The following is a 13,627-nucleotide window of genomic DNA, read 5'->3' on the forward strand; positions in this document are numbered from 1 at the left end:
TTTTGCTTGAGCCACTTGAGTGGATTTTTTTCTGTTTTTTGCAAGCAAAATTGTTCTAATATTTTAAGATTTTTTAAAAGTATATTTTAAATATTTCCTATATAATTTTATACAAATAAAAAAAAAAACCTACCAGGTTTAAAGAACATTTGAACCTTTTGTTTTCTACAACTCTGGTAAATACAAAAATAAATTCTAATCAAGTTTTCCTTAATATTTTCTATAATCATTATCAGTGGTGTCAGTAATAACACCCACCTCTATTCTCTGGCTAGCTACTCTGATAGTAATTTTAGGTCTATAGATAAATACAAAATTCATATAATCTTTAAAACTGACCTGTAGCTGTTATTACATTAATTTTAAAGATGAGGAAGATATAGACATGAGGCCCAGCTATCTATTAATAAATAAATTAAATAACTTATTTTTCTGTATAATGTCTAATTGAGAGAAAAATTGTTGGAATTTAGGAAACAATATTTTAAATAGAAGTCTTATTTATACTTTAATGAAAATACAGAAAACATCTTATGAAGTTAAACTATCACAGTAACATTCCAAATATAATCAATGCTTTTGAAGTCTCAGGACTAAGAAATAAAAGCATCATATACCCCAAATCAGCTGAATTAACTAAAGTTATGAGATCTCAGATGATGAGCTAGCAATTTCCCAGGAGAACATTGGATGAGATTCATGCACACACATGATGTTACATTTTAGTCAATAAAACATGTTTTTGCTGAATCGGTAGCTATATAAATGTAAGTGCTCTGATCTTATCACTGTTGAAAGTGGTTAAGATGCTTTGATAACTAGAAAATCTAAGATGATGATTATCTATTTTTGTCTGTAACACTGTTAGATCCTTATTGACCAGCTATGGTTTACTACAGAACATTCATCTGACATATACTCAAGAGTACAACATTTGTACTATAAGCATTTTTTAACTTGTATACCATTTAGAAGTAGATTGGTGGGTTCAAAAACTTGGTAAAACTTTGCAGAATATTGCACTAAATCAACTATGATATAAATACATGTATAGCTGAAACTTAATTACCAAGAAAAGGATAAATTTTTTAAATCCTCGGAAAATTAAAGCGTGATATAATTTTTATTTATGACAGGGCAATTTCTCAAGAATTCCTTTTTTCCTAAATCAGTGTTCTCTTCTTACACAAAAGAATTAAAAAACCTGAATGCATGTCATCCTTTTAGTTAACTATTATTTTCAAAGAACATATTTTGGGAACGTGAAAGGAGACTGTATGGAATTGGAGGAGGTTGTGAATCAAAAAAGTATAGCCCTGTATGATAAAATTATCCATAATAACCATGTGAACCAAGATCAGTAATAGATGTATCACTTAAAATATCTTCCCCAGATGCATCTCAAGCATTCTCCAAGGACAAAGATTGTGCTTTGTTTTATGTTATTATCATGTTGTTTATTTTAATCAATGATTAAATGTGCTTTGTTTTATGTTATTATCATGTTGTTTATTTTAATCAATGATTTTCTGGTTTTAAGGTCACAGTTATTTGTTGCAAAATTCCTTTTGGGGAATCAATATTTCACAGATTTTTGATTTGTAAATGTGTATTTCTATCATCACAGCAAAATATTCACCAGGTACTTTCTCTGGCTGTGCAGACACTCTTGTGAGCCTGGTTTAGTTGTGATGAACAAGCAGAAGGCAACCCCTTCACAAACTTGCAATAGGAGCCACCAGCCTACTGCTGCTGGCTTTAAGTTAATGTTTTCAAGAAATAAACTCTCATGTTTACAAAGTCAATTGTTCTACATTGCTTTTCCTAAGGCAGGGTGTAATCTTCAATTTGTTGGATATAATAACATTGCTTAGAAAGACACTTTTTCCTTGCAAGAAAAGTTATGACCAATCTAGACAGCATATTAAAAAGCAGAGACATTACTTTGCCAACAAAGGTCGATTGAGTCCAAGCTATGGTCTATCCAGTAGTCATGTATGGATGTGAGAGTTGGACCATAAAGAAAGCTGAGTGACAAAGAATTAATGCTCTTGAACCGTGGTGTTGGAGAAGACTCTTGACAATCCCTTGGACTGCAAGGAGATCAACAAGTCCATCTAAAAGAAAATCAGTCCTGAATATTCATTGGAAGGACTGATGCTGAAGCTGAAACTCCAATAGTTTGGCCACCTGATGTGAAGAACTGACTCATTGGAAAAGACCCTGGTTCTGGGCAAGATTGAAAGTGGGAGGAGAAGGGAGGACAGAGGATGAGATGGCTGGATGGTATCACCAACTGTACGGACATGAGTTTGAGCAAACTCCGGGAGTTGGTGATGGACAGGGAAGCCAGGCGTGCTGTTCATGGTGTCGCAAAGTGTCAGACATGACTGAGCAACTGAACTGAACTACTACAAACATTGTAGTACTACTACTACTACCATTGCAATATATGACTGTTAAAAGAAACCAAGTCACAAACTTCTTTTCTATAACAGGAATATCCTTTTGGTCATGAACAGCCAACTCATATGTGGTATATAATCAGGAGACTTCCCTTTAAAAAATGTTGACAGTTTTCAAGCCTTTTTCTCAATATATATAGATTATTTGCAAGAATTTATACACCAAGGAATTTAAATCTCCCCCCCAGAGCCCCCACCTCAAAAGGTAATTGAAAAATAAAGTGTATTAGAAGAATGTGGAAACTTAAACTCGTCTAATAGAATAGCTTCCACAAACTGAATCCTTCAGTTTTTTGATACAAGCAGGATAAGTTCATGTTTAAAGTAACCAAGGATAATCAAAAAAAGATCAAGAATAAGTGAGGCAAAAATAATGCTCTTTTTGCTTCCCAGCTGGCGAGATTCAAAGGGAAGAAAGGCATAATATTGTAATGATAGAGAAAGAAGAAGGAGAAGCCAAATCATTCAGGAAGAACTGCCATATGGCTGGAGCTGAGAACAAATGCGGGCGTGACTTACACACGATAGTCATGCAGGAGGGGGTGCTATCAATAACTGCAATCACCACAACTGAGATCTGTGGATTCCATGCTAATTTTTTCCACTTTTGAACACATTATTTCAAGAAGTATTTATTACTGTCTTAGAATAGAGTTTAATGATAGTCAAAAGAAGTTATTTATATAAAAACAATCAAAGTTGGCATCATAGACCTTTATATTCTATACAGCCAAGTACACATTTTTAATAGCTGTATTTTACCATTTTTGAATCAATCCATACTTTTAAAATAGCAAAAATATTCTAAAAGTATTGATACAAAAGTTGATTCACTTCGACAATATATGCAAATTCAAATATAAACAATGACTCTATACTGCACTATATCAATTAACTTTAGAATAAGTTGATCTTATTTGAATCAGTTACCTGGAATTTGAAATCCAAATCTTGGTAACTCATAGAGATATTTTGATTACAGTTTCTCTGATGAAATATCTTATTTTATACATGGTTATACATGCATATTGGAGGAGGAAATGGCAACCCACTCCAGTATTTCTGTCTGGAGAATCCCATGGACAGGGAAGCCTGGTGGGCTACAGTCCATTGGGTCGCAAAGAATCAGATATGACTGAAGCAACTTAGCATACATGTATATGTTTAAAATTATTTTTCCCCCCAAAGTGAAAGAACAGTGATACAAGGAAATGAGTTTCTAGCTTAATAAAACTTATAAAATTTCTCATTTTTCTTTTTAAAATAATTGTAGAACTTTTTAAAGAATATTTTTGTTTGCAAAAGGTACTATTACATATATGTGTGTGAGTGTGTATATATATATATATACATATATATATATAGTAAGACATTGTTTTTGTTGCTTATAAGGGTGATTATTATTTTTTTAAATCATGATGAAAATGTTAGTTTTATTTTCTTGGGAAAGATCCCAAATAGAATGAACATTTTCTTTGTCGGTTTATTTGTGGAGGCTGAGGTTAGACAAACTTCGGAGTTTCCAGTCTTTTCTATAGAATATTTTTGACTCATTTCCCCTAAAACAAGTGTTTCAAAGGAAGAAAGAATACATCTTTTATAGTGCAATGCATCAAAAGGAAATGATTGCACGATAACAATGATAATGACAATGCTTGCAGTACTGGCTAACATTTGATGAGTACTTATTATGTGCCAGGTACTTTTCTAAACATTCTTTATGAAAAACTCATTTAGCCCTCACACAAATCCTATGAGATGGGTGCTATTATTATGATGATATTACCTATGAGGAAGTTGAGGCATAAAGATGTTAAGTGAATTTGACAAAGTGAAATGGCTAGTAACCTTCAAAACCTGGAATCCAACACCCATGCTCTTGAGTGCTGACAACTTACTTTCTCCATGGTAGTATCAGAAGCTGGATGAGTAATAACGCTAGCATAGTCTTTTCAGTGTGAACATAGCTTCAGTTTATATTAAAATAATCATGCTTAGTACTTATCATGCATTCAGTTTTTAAAATAACTTTTCCTTCAACACAATTATGACTCAGCTTTAGAAAATAAAAAAGATATCTAAAAAGCGGGTAAATTTACAGCTCCAGCTACCAATTTTCAATGTTCTTAAAGACAGCAAGTAGGCAAGAGTGCGGCATCCTTCTGACATCAATGCTTGGGTTTGGAAAATCTTCGTGTATTTTGGGGAAATAATGTAAACCAAGATAAACATAGCCAAGTCTACTGGGCAAAGTATGTCTTCTTTATTGGTGTTCCACGCAGAAGCACATTTTCACCCCAAAATTGTGTCTCTTTGGAAAATCCGCCAAAAAGCCGTTGAACTTCTGCCAATAAATATCCCTTAACACTCTGGAATAAACAAGAGCATCTGGCACTACTCTGTGTGAGCTGTCACCTTTACTCTGCCTGTTCATAGACTTTCTGGAAAAGAAGGTGATGCTTCCATCTGGTCACAGCAGCAAAGAAAGCAGAAAGCACTGAAGCACTTCCACTGAAAATTTGAGATTACATCCTGCAAGATTTTGTAAACTGAGGGGGGAAAATGGAGGATTGGCTTTTTCTTGTAATGAATAGCTCCCAGTGTAATACCTAGACAGAGTGCTGGAGAAATAAAGAAGGTCACTACAAATTTGCTCATTTTTATATAGGTTTAACTTATACAAGTTCACAAGATTTAACCATTTGTGATTTTCTTGCTCATAGTGACACAGAGAATTTTGAAATATTCCAAGATCTATCAGGTAAACAGAAGTTTTTTATTGGTTTTTGTTTGGGTGACTGAAACTTCAGGAGTTCTTTCTAAAGTAAAATACATTGAGATAAGTTATAAATAAATTAAAATGAATAAATTGCATATACATAGATCAATTAACTATGCAAGAAGGAAAAGGGAAGGTTGGTAGAGAATAAGATTGAGGTTATTAGAGAATAAAATGATTTAATCGTAATATTTAACTATACTTTGGGAGGAGGGGTATTTAAAAGGAATATTTGAGATTTGAGATCACTAGTGAGAGTTTCTGAGAATGGCATAATGAAAGAGTTTACTTCATTTGAGGGAGTATAACTCCCATCTGTAGCTAGGTGCTTGCTGACACAGAAAACTAACCACATTTTCTAGAATAGTCATATGTTAGAAGCTGCTTTTTCTCTTTAATTTCCATCCACTACCTTTAGAACAAAAATCCTTCTTTAGGCCTTAAGGCTTCCTGAAATCCTCTGAAAATTGTGTGTGTGTGTGTGTGTGTGTGTTGTGTGCATGTTCATGTGTGTATGTATGTGTATGTTAATTTTCTTTGGCAAGGATCCAAAGCATTCAGTTCAGTTCAGTTCAGTCGCTCAGTCGTGTCCAACTCTTTGCGACCCCATGAACCACAGCATTATGAGACACCAAAAAAGTAGTTTTAAAAAAATACTATTTTGGATTATTTCTAATCACTTGGCTATTTGACTTGAAAGAAAATTCCTTTCTTTGCATCACACTAGTAAAAACCTCTATGGCATCTGATAAAGGCTTAAGTCTTTTTAGTCAAGGCTATGGTTTTTCCTGTAGTCATGTATGGATGTGAGAGTTGGACTGTGAAGAAGGCTGATCACCGAAGAATTGATGCTTTTGAACTGTGGTGTTGGAGAAGACTCTTGAGAGTCCCTTGGACTGCAAGGAGATCCAACCAGTCCATTCCAAAGGAGATCAGTCCTGGGTGTTCATTGGAAGGACTGATGCTAAAGCTGAAACTCCAATACTTTGGCCACCTCATGCGACGAGTTGACTCACTGGAAAAGACTCTGATGCTGGGAAAGGTTGGGGGCGGGAGGAGAAGGGGACAACAGAGAAGGAGATGGCTGGATGGCATCACCGACTCTATGGACATGAGTTTGAGTGAACTCCGGGATTTGGTGATGGACAGGGAGGCCTGGCATGCTGTGATTCATGGGGTTGCACAGAGTTGGACACGACTGAGCGACTGAACTGAACTGAACTGAACTGAATGATAGTGAAAAGAATTGTGATGTTACCATAACTGCCTTAACAAACTCATCAAATATTTTTAATGAAGGTAATTTCAAAGAGGTGTACATGTATGTGTTTGAATGTGTTAGATTTCAGCTAATTTTTTATGACAGTAAATTGTATTTTATAAAGATTTAATAAGCCTAAAAGAAACAAGTTGTGATGCCTTGATAAGACCTTTGCAGTGTATTTTCAACATGTCCATAATAGTCTCTTCACAAAGGCATGGAAACAGTTTGAAAAAATAGATATATGGAACTGTTTTCTTTCTACTCAGTACCCAAGAGTCATTCCTGTTAGTGTTTTAAATATCTCAATGTCAAAAAGATTAAGAAAATAATATACTAGACTAGGAGTTAGGGGACCTATTTTATTTTAGAACAAGCATTGTTACTAACTGGTTATATAATCTAGGACACATCATGTATCCTTTCTCTAGTTGTCTTGGAAAAGGATGAATGATTATTAAAACTTTTTCCTAGTTATCTCATTTTATGATTTAACAATAACAGACATGCTATCTTCATCCCGTATTTTGCAGTTTTTGAAATCCTCTTTATTTATGAGTGCCTCTGATACTTATAATTACTTTTGTAAAATGGGCAGGAGAGTTAATAATGTTTTTATTTTAAATATAAAGACATGATGTTTACAGGAATATTGCCAAGAGCACCAAGTTAAGAGTGAAAAGCAGGACTAAAAACTAATTTTTTATTTTTCTGCTTCAGGTCTCACTTCTTTACACTGTCTTGACTCTGACTTTCTGACCCTTTGATTTAGACTTTATTATGATAATTAGTAGTTGCATATCCACTGCTTGCCTGCATCTATATGTATGTCTAAAATTATTCTGTTCACTGTTCCTTCTTGCATATCAAATATTCCTTTGCAGGTCATTCTCCTCATTCATAAAATATGTCCTTTAGAATTCATTAAGTGAAAGTCTAGTGTTTGTAAACTCTCAGTTTTGTTTTTCTGAAATGTTTTTATTTCACCTTTGCTCTTTTTGAAATTTCTTTTGCAATCTCAATGAATTTTTTAAAACATTTTTACACAATCTGGATCAAGATATAGACTATTTCTACCATCCCTGAAAACTCATCCATGTACTTTTTGAGTCCACCAGGGCTAAGTAGCCTCCATTCCATCTTCTGGCAAGATAATTTTGATCATTTTTTAAATTTGTAAAAATGTGATTATACAGCATACATAACTTTCCTCTTTGACTGCCTTTTTCCTTTTTCACTGCCCTTCATATCTGTGGAGTTAATCTGTACATTTTAGTATAATAGTAATTTATTACCATTGTTTACCACCAATGTTCCTGTTGAGGTTGTTCTCTCTTAGTAATCTCTAATATTCTATCTAAATTTAAATTTTCAGTTGAGACTTTTTGGTACAGTTACATGTATTTTTTAATTCTAATTTTTTTCGACTATATCTTGTGTCTTAGCCTGTTTAGACTGCCATAACAAAATACCATACACTGTGTAGCTTAAGCCACAGAAATAGATTTTCTCACAGTTCTAGAGGCTGAAAGTCCAACATCAAGGTTATGGCAGAAGTTATGGTTTCTGATTGGTTTACTTGATGGCATATTGCATCTTCTTTTTGTGTCTTCACAAGGACTTTTCTTAGTACATAAAATAGAGAGAGTGAGATCTACCTTCCTCTATTCAAAAGAGCACCAATACTATAGGATTAATGTTCCATCCTTATGATCCCAGAGAAGGAAATGGCAACCCACTCCAGTATTCTTGCCTGGAGAATCCCATGGACAGCGAAGCCTGGCGGGTTACAGTCCATGAGGTCATAAATGGTCGGATACGACTTAATAACTAAACCACCACTTATGATCTCTCTTAACCTTAATTATCTCCCGAGACCAATCTCCAAATATTGTCACATGGAAGAATTAGAATTTTTTTTCTAGGATCTTCAGTCCCCAGACCTGTTTTCTGGTCCATTTGGTTATTTTTTACTGTATATTTACATTTGAATATTTCTATGGTAACCCTCTGGGGTCTAATTTCAGAACATTTTTCCTCTGAAAGGATCTTTATTTGTTTTCACCAACATCCAAGAGCCTCCCTTATCTAAAACAATTTTAGCCCACTTTTACTTTCCTAGCTTTATTGATGAGTGCCAAGATCAGTACCACGACGTTCTACTGATACTGGTATTTGTCTCCATTTAAGTGTACATTTGAAATGTGCTTTTAATTTGCTAATTTTTTTTCCTTTTGTTGATAGTGGGATAAGAGGGTCTGAGATTTCCCTTTCTTTACTGTCTTTGAGCTTGGAAATGCCTTAGGCTAAAAGGCTAGAGTTCTAAAATTGATTTGATTTCTAGCAAGAGATGCCTTAGACTATATACCATTCTGTAATACCAGAATGCAAAAATCTAGACTCCTTGTGTCTCCCTCCTAGATATCTTAAAGGTTCTGGATTGTTGCTTATCTTGTCTTATATACTTAGAATTCTGTGAGTGTAGTCAAACTCCAGCAGGCCTTTTACACAGTCTTGACATGAGAGGATCATCAGTTTTTAAGTCAGATGGTTAGGTTCAGAAATGGCATTAACATATAAAATGAAGTATGGTGGTGTTTTAATTGCTAAGTCGTGTCCAACTCTTTGTGACTCCCATGGACTGTAGCCTACCAGGTTCCTCTGTCCACGGGATTCTCCAGGCAAAAATACTGGAGTGGGTTGCCATTTCCTTCTCCAAGGGATCTTCCTGACCCAGGGATTGAACTCAGGGCTCCTGCACCGCAAGCAGATTCCTTACCGACTGAGCTAGGAGAGAAGCCAAAATGAGATATAATCTTGAAGTATTCAGGAGAATCACGTTAGTGTCTTTCAAAAAATAAAGCAATAATTTTCTGAGTAATGATGTAATAATCCAAGGTGGTTATGTATGTTACAAAATTATTATCTCATCTCTAGGAGGAAGGTTTGACACCAGAGTAACTGACTTAACTTATGACTACAGTAGTGTAGTAGGTTCTTTTTTATAAGGTATATTTGATATTTACAACATAATCAATGTTGAATTGTTGCTGCATATTAAATTGTTTTTAACACAGAAAAGACAATTCAATATGTTAAGCAAAAATCACATTGATTTTTAAGAAAATATCTTGAAGAATGGATTTTCCCCTGAAACTTAGAGAAAATCAATATGACTCAGGTACCTTGACTGAATACTAACACATTACAGCAAAATCTGTTAGAACCAAACTGCTCAAACTAAAATTTCTGAAAAATTAACTTTCTATTTTGAGATAATTTCTAATTTACAGAAAATTTGCAATAATGTTATCTAGAAAGACCATATTCAGTTCAGTGCAGTTCAGTTAAGTCACTTAGTCATGTCCGACTATCTGAACTCATGAACCGCAGCACACCAGGCCTTCCTCCCAGAGTTTATCCAAACTCATGTTCACTAAGTCAGTGATGCCATCCACCCATCTCATCCTCTGTCATCCCCTTCTCCTCCTGCCCTCAATCTTTCCCAGCATCAGGGGCTGTTCAAATAAGTCCTCTCTTTGCATCAAGTGGCCAAAGTATTCGAGTTTCAGCTTCAACATCAGTACTTCCAATGAACACTCAGGACTGATCTCCTTTAGGATGGACTGGTTGGATCTCCTTGCAGTCCAAGGGACTCTCAAGAGTCTTCTCCAATACCCCAGTTCAAGAGCATCAGTTCTTTGGTGCTCAGCTTTCTTTATAGTCCAACTCTCACATCCTTACATGATTCCTGGTAAAACCATAGCCTTGACTAGACAGACCTTTGTTGGCAAAGTAATGTCTCTACTTTTTAATATGCTGTCTAGGTTTGTCATAACCATATACTATAGAGTCACAAGTTTTGAACGTTTGCCACATTTGCTTTGGTTTCTGTTTGTATATACATACAGTATATATTTTCTCATTACTTTTAACCATTTGAGAGTTTTTTCTATACATTGTAACTTTTCACTCCTTAACAATTTAGTGTGTATTTCCTAAGAAAATTGTGTTTTCTTACAAACAGTATCATTATCAAATTAAAAAAACTTTTATAGTGACACACATTTTTATCTAAACTATCTTTTCCTAATTGTCTATTGACTTACATATGTCACTTGTAGCACAGAGAGATTCAGCTTCTTGTGTTGCATTTCTTTGCAGTTTCCTTTAACATGGAATAGATCCTCAGTCTTTGTCTCTTAGGACTGGCATTTTTTGTAAATATAGGCAATTTTTTTGTTGAATATTTTTTAGTTTCAGTTCAGTTCAGTCACTCAGTTGTGACCGACTCTTTGCGACCCCATGAATCACAGCACACCAGGCCTCCCTGTCCATCACCAACTCACGGAGTTCACTCAAACTCAAGTCCATCAAGTCGGTGATGCCATCCAGCCATCTCATTCTCTGTCGTCCCCGTCTCCTCCCACCCCTAATCCTTCCTGGCATCAGAGTCTTTTCCAGTGAGTCAGCTCTTCTCATGAGGTGGCCAAAGTATTGGAGTTTCAGCTTTAGCATCAGTCCTTCCAATGAACACCCAGGACTGATCTTTAGAATGGACTGGTTGGATCTCCTTGCAGTCCAAGGGACTCTCAAGAGTCTTCTCCAGCACCACAGTTCAAAAGCATCCATTCTTCGGTGATCAGCTTTCTTCACAGTCCAACTCTCACATCCATACATGACCACTGGACAAACCATTGCCTTGATCCAACCAGTCCATTCTAGAGGAGATCAATCCTGGGTGTTCATTGAAGGGACTGATGCTAAAGCTGAAACTGCAATACTTTGGCCACCTCATGTGACGAGTTGACTCACTGGAAAAGACTCTGATGCTGGGAAAGGTTGGGGGCGGGAGGAGAAGGGGACAACAGAGAATGAGATGGCTGGATGGCATCACCGACTCGGTGGACATGAGTTTGAGTGAACTCCGGGAGTTGGTGATGGACAGGGAGGCCTGGAGTGCTGTGATTCATGAGGTCGCAGAGAGTCGGACACAACTGAGCGACTGAACTGAATATTTCCTCATGATTAGATTCAGATATGCATCCTGAATTGAAACACTATATCATTATTAGTATGTTCTTTTAGAATATCACTTCCAAAAAGTCCTCAGTATATGCACCTCATTGTTGATATTATTGCTTTGTCTTATTATTTTATTAAGGTATAATTTGTATATAATAGCATGAACACTTAGTTTTCAGTACTTATGTAAAAAAGAAATACATAGATAAATATAAACACATATTTCTAAATATAAATGTATGTGTATAAATATGTATATATATTTATAAATAAGCATGGACACATATTTGTAAATAAATGTAAATACATATTTATAAATAAATAAAAATACATGTATGATATGTAACTGAAACTGAGCAGGTTCTTCTGGGGATAGACCTGCCTCTTTCCACCTCTTTCATCCCCTGTCTCTTCTTCGTATAAAAGCTTTAGCCTCAGGCCTTCTCCCAGTTCCAAAGAACAAATTTAATCAGAAAAGTGAGAAAATGGCAAGAACAAAGGAGAACAGTCGAGCAAGACAAAATAATAATAGTTTAGCTCTGAAAACTCCTTGGAAGGAAAGTTATGACCAACCTAGTTAGCATATTAAAAAGCAGAGATATTACTTTGCCAACAAAGGTCCGTCTAGTCAAGGCTATGGTTTTTCCCGTGGTCATGTATGGATGTGAGAGTTGGACTGTGAAGAAAGCTGAGCGCCGAAGAATTGATGCTTTTGAACTGTGGTGTTGGAGAAGACTCTTGAGAGTCTCTTGGACTTCAAGGAGATCCAGCCAGTCCATCCTAAAGGAGATCAGTTCTGGGTATTCATTGGAAGGACTGATGCTAAAGCTGAAACTCCAATACTTTGGCCGCCTCATGCGACGAGTTGACTCACTGGAAAAGAGTCTGATGCTAGGAGGGATTGGGGGTGGGAGGAGACAGGGACAACAGAGAATGAGATGGCTGGATGGCATCACCGACTCTGTGGACATGAGTTTGAGTGAACTCCGGGAGTTGGTGATGGACAGGGAGGCCTGGTGTGCTGTGATTCATGGGGTCGCAAAGAGTCGGTCACGACTGAGCGACTGAACTGAACTGAACTGAAAAACAAAATTAAAGACCTTTAACTCCTTCTCAAGGCCTATAGAGGGCTTCCCTCATAGCTCAGTTGGTAAAGAATCTGCCTGCAATGCAGGAGATCCCAGTTCCATTTTTGGGTCGGGAAGATCCGCTAGAGAAGGGATAGGCTATCCACTCCAGTAAACTTGGGCTTTCCTTGTGGCTCATCTGGCAAAGAATCTGCCTGCAATGCAGGAGACCTGGGTTCAATCTCTGGGTTGGGAAGATCCTCTGGAGAAGGGAAAGGCTACCCACTCCAGTATTCTGGCCTGGAGAATTCCATGGACTGTGTAGTCCAAGGGGTCGCAAAGAGTTGGACATGACTGAGCAGCTTTCACAAGGACTCTAGATAATATACCAAGTCATATTCTTCAGTTGTTTTATAGATACTCAAACCCTCACCAGGTGAAAGTCATTAATTGCTGACAACCAGCATATAGACCCAGGACTTGTTGGAACCAGGTTGATAATGTTGGTTTCCCAAATACTACACAGTTACCTCATCGCCAACCAATCAAAAGAATATCTATTAACAGATCACACAGCCTGCAACATTCTCCCTTATCCTGTCTTCAAAAACTTTATTCTGTATTACATTTTTTAATTTAAATAGATACTCATGTCTCATTTTCAGATTTCATTTTGACTGTCACATGAAGTGTTAAAATGAGTTACCTATGTCAATAGTCTTTCATCAGTGTAATTAAACACTTTGAAAGAAGTAAACCTGTTATTTTTAAGCTCAGTTTTTTTTGGTTGCACCCCATGCCATATGGGATCTTAGTTCCCCAACTAGGGATTAACTCATGTACCCTGCATTGGAAGCACAGAGTCTTAACCCCTGGACAACCAGGCAAGTCCCTCAGGTTCAATTTTAATAAAAGATTATGAATATTTACTATGACAAATATATTTAAGAATTTGATCCGTTGTTTTTCCAGTCAATTAATACATAAATAACTATTTTGGGGGTTTAGGATTTAAATATCAGCAAAAAAG

The sequence above is a fragment of the Moschus berezovskii genome, chromosome 2 (assembly GCF_049115385.1).
Source record: "Moschus berezovskii isolate FMDL1 chromosome 2, NW_MosBer_1.0, whole genome shotgun sequence".
NCBI classification, from domain to species: domain Eukaryota; kingdom Metazoa; phylum Chordata; class Mammalia; order Artiodactyla; family Moschidae; genus Moschus; species Moschus berezovskii.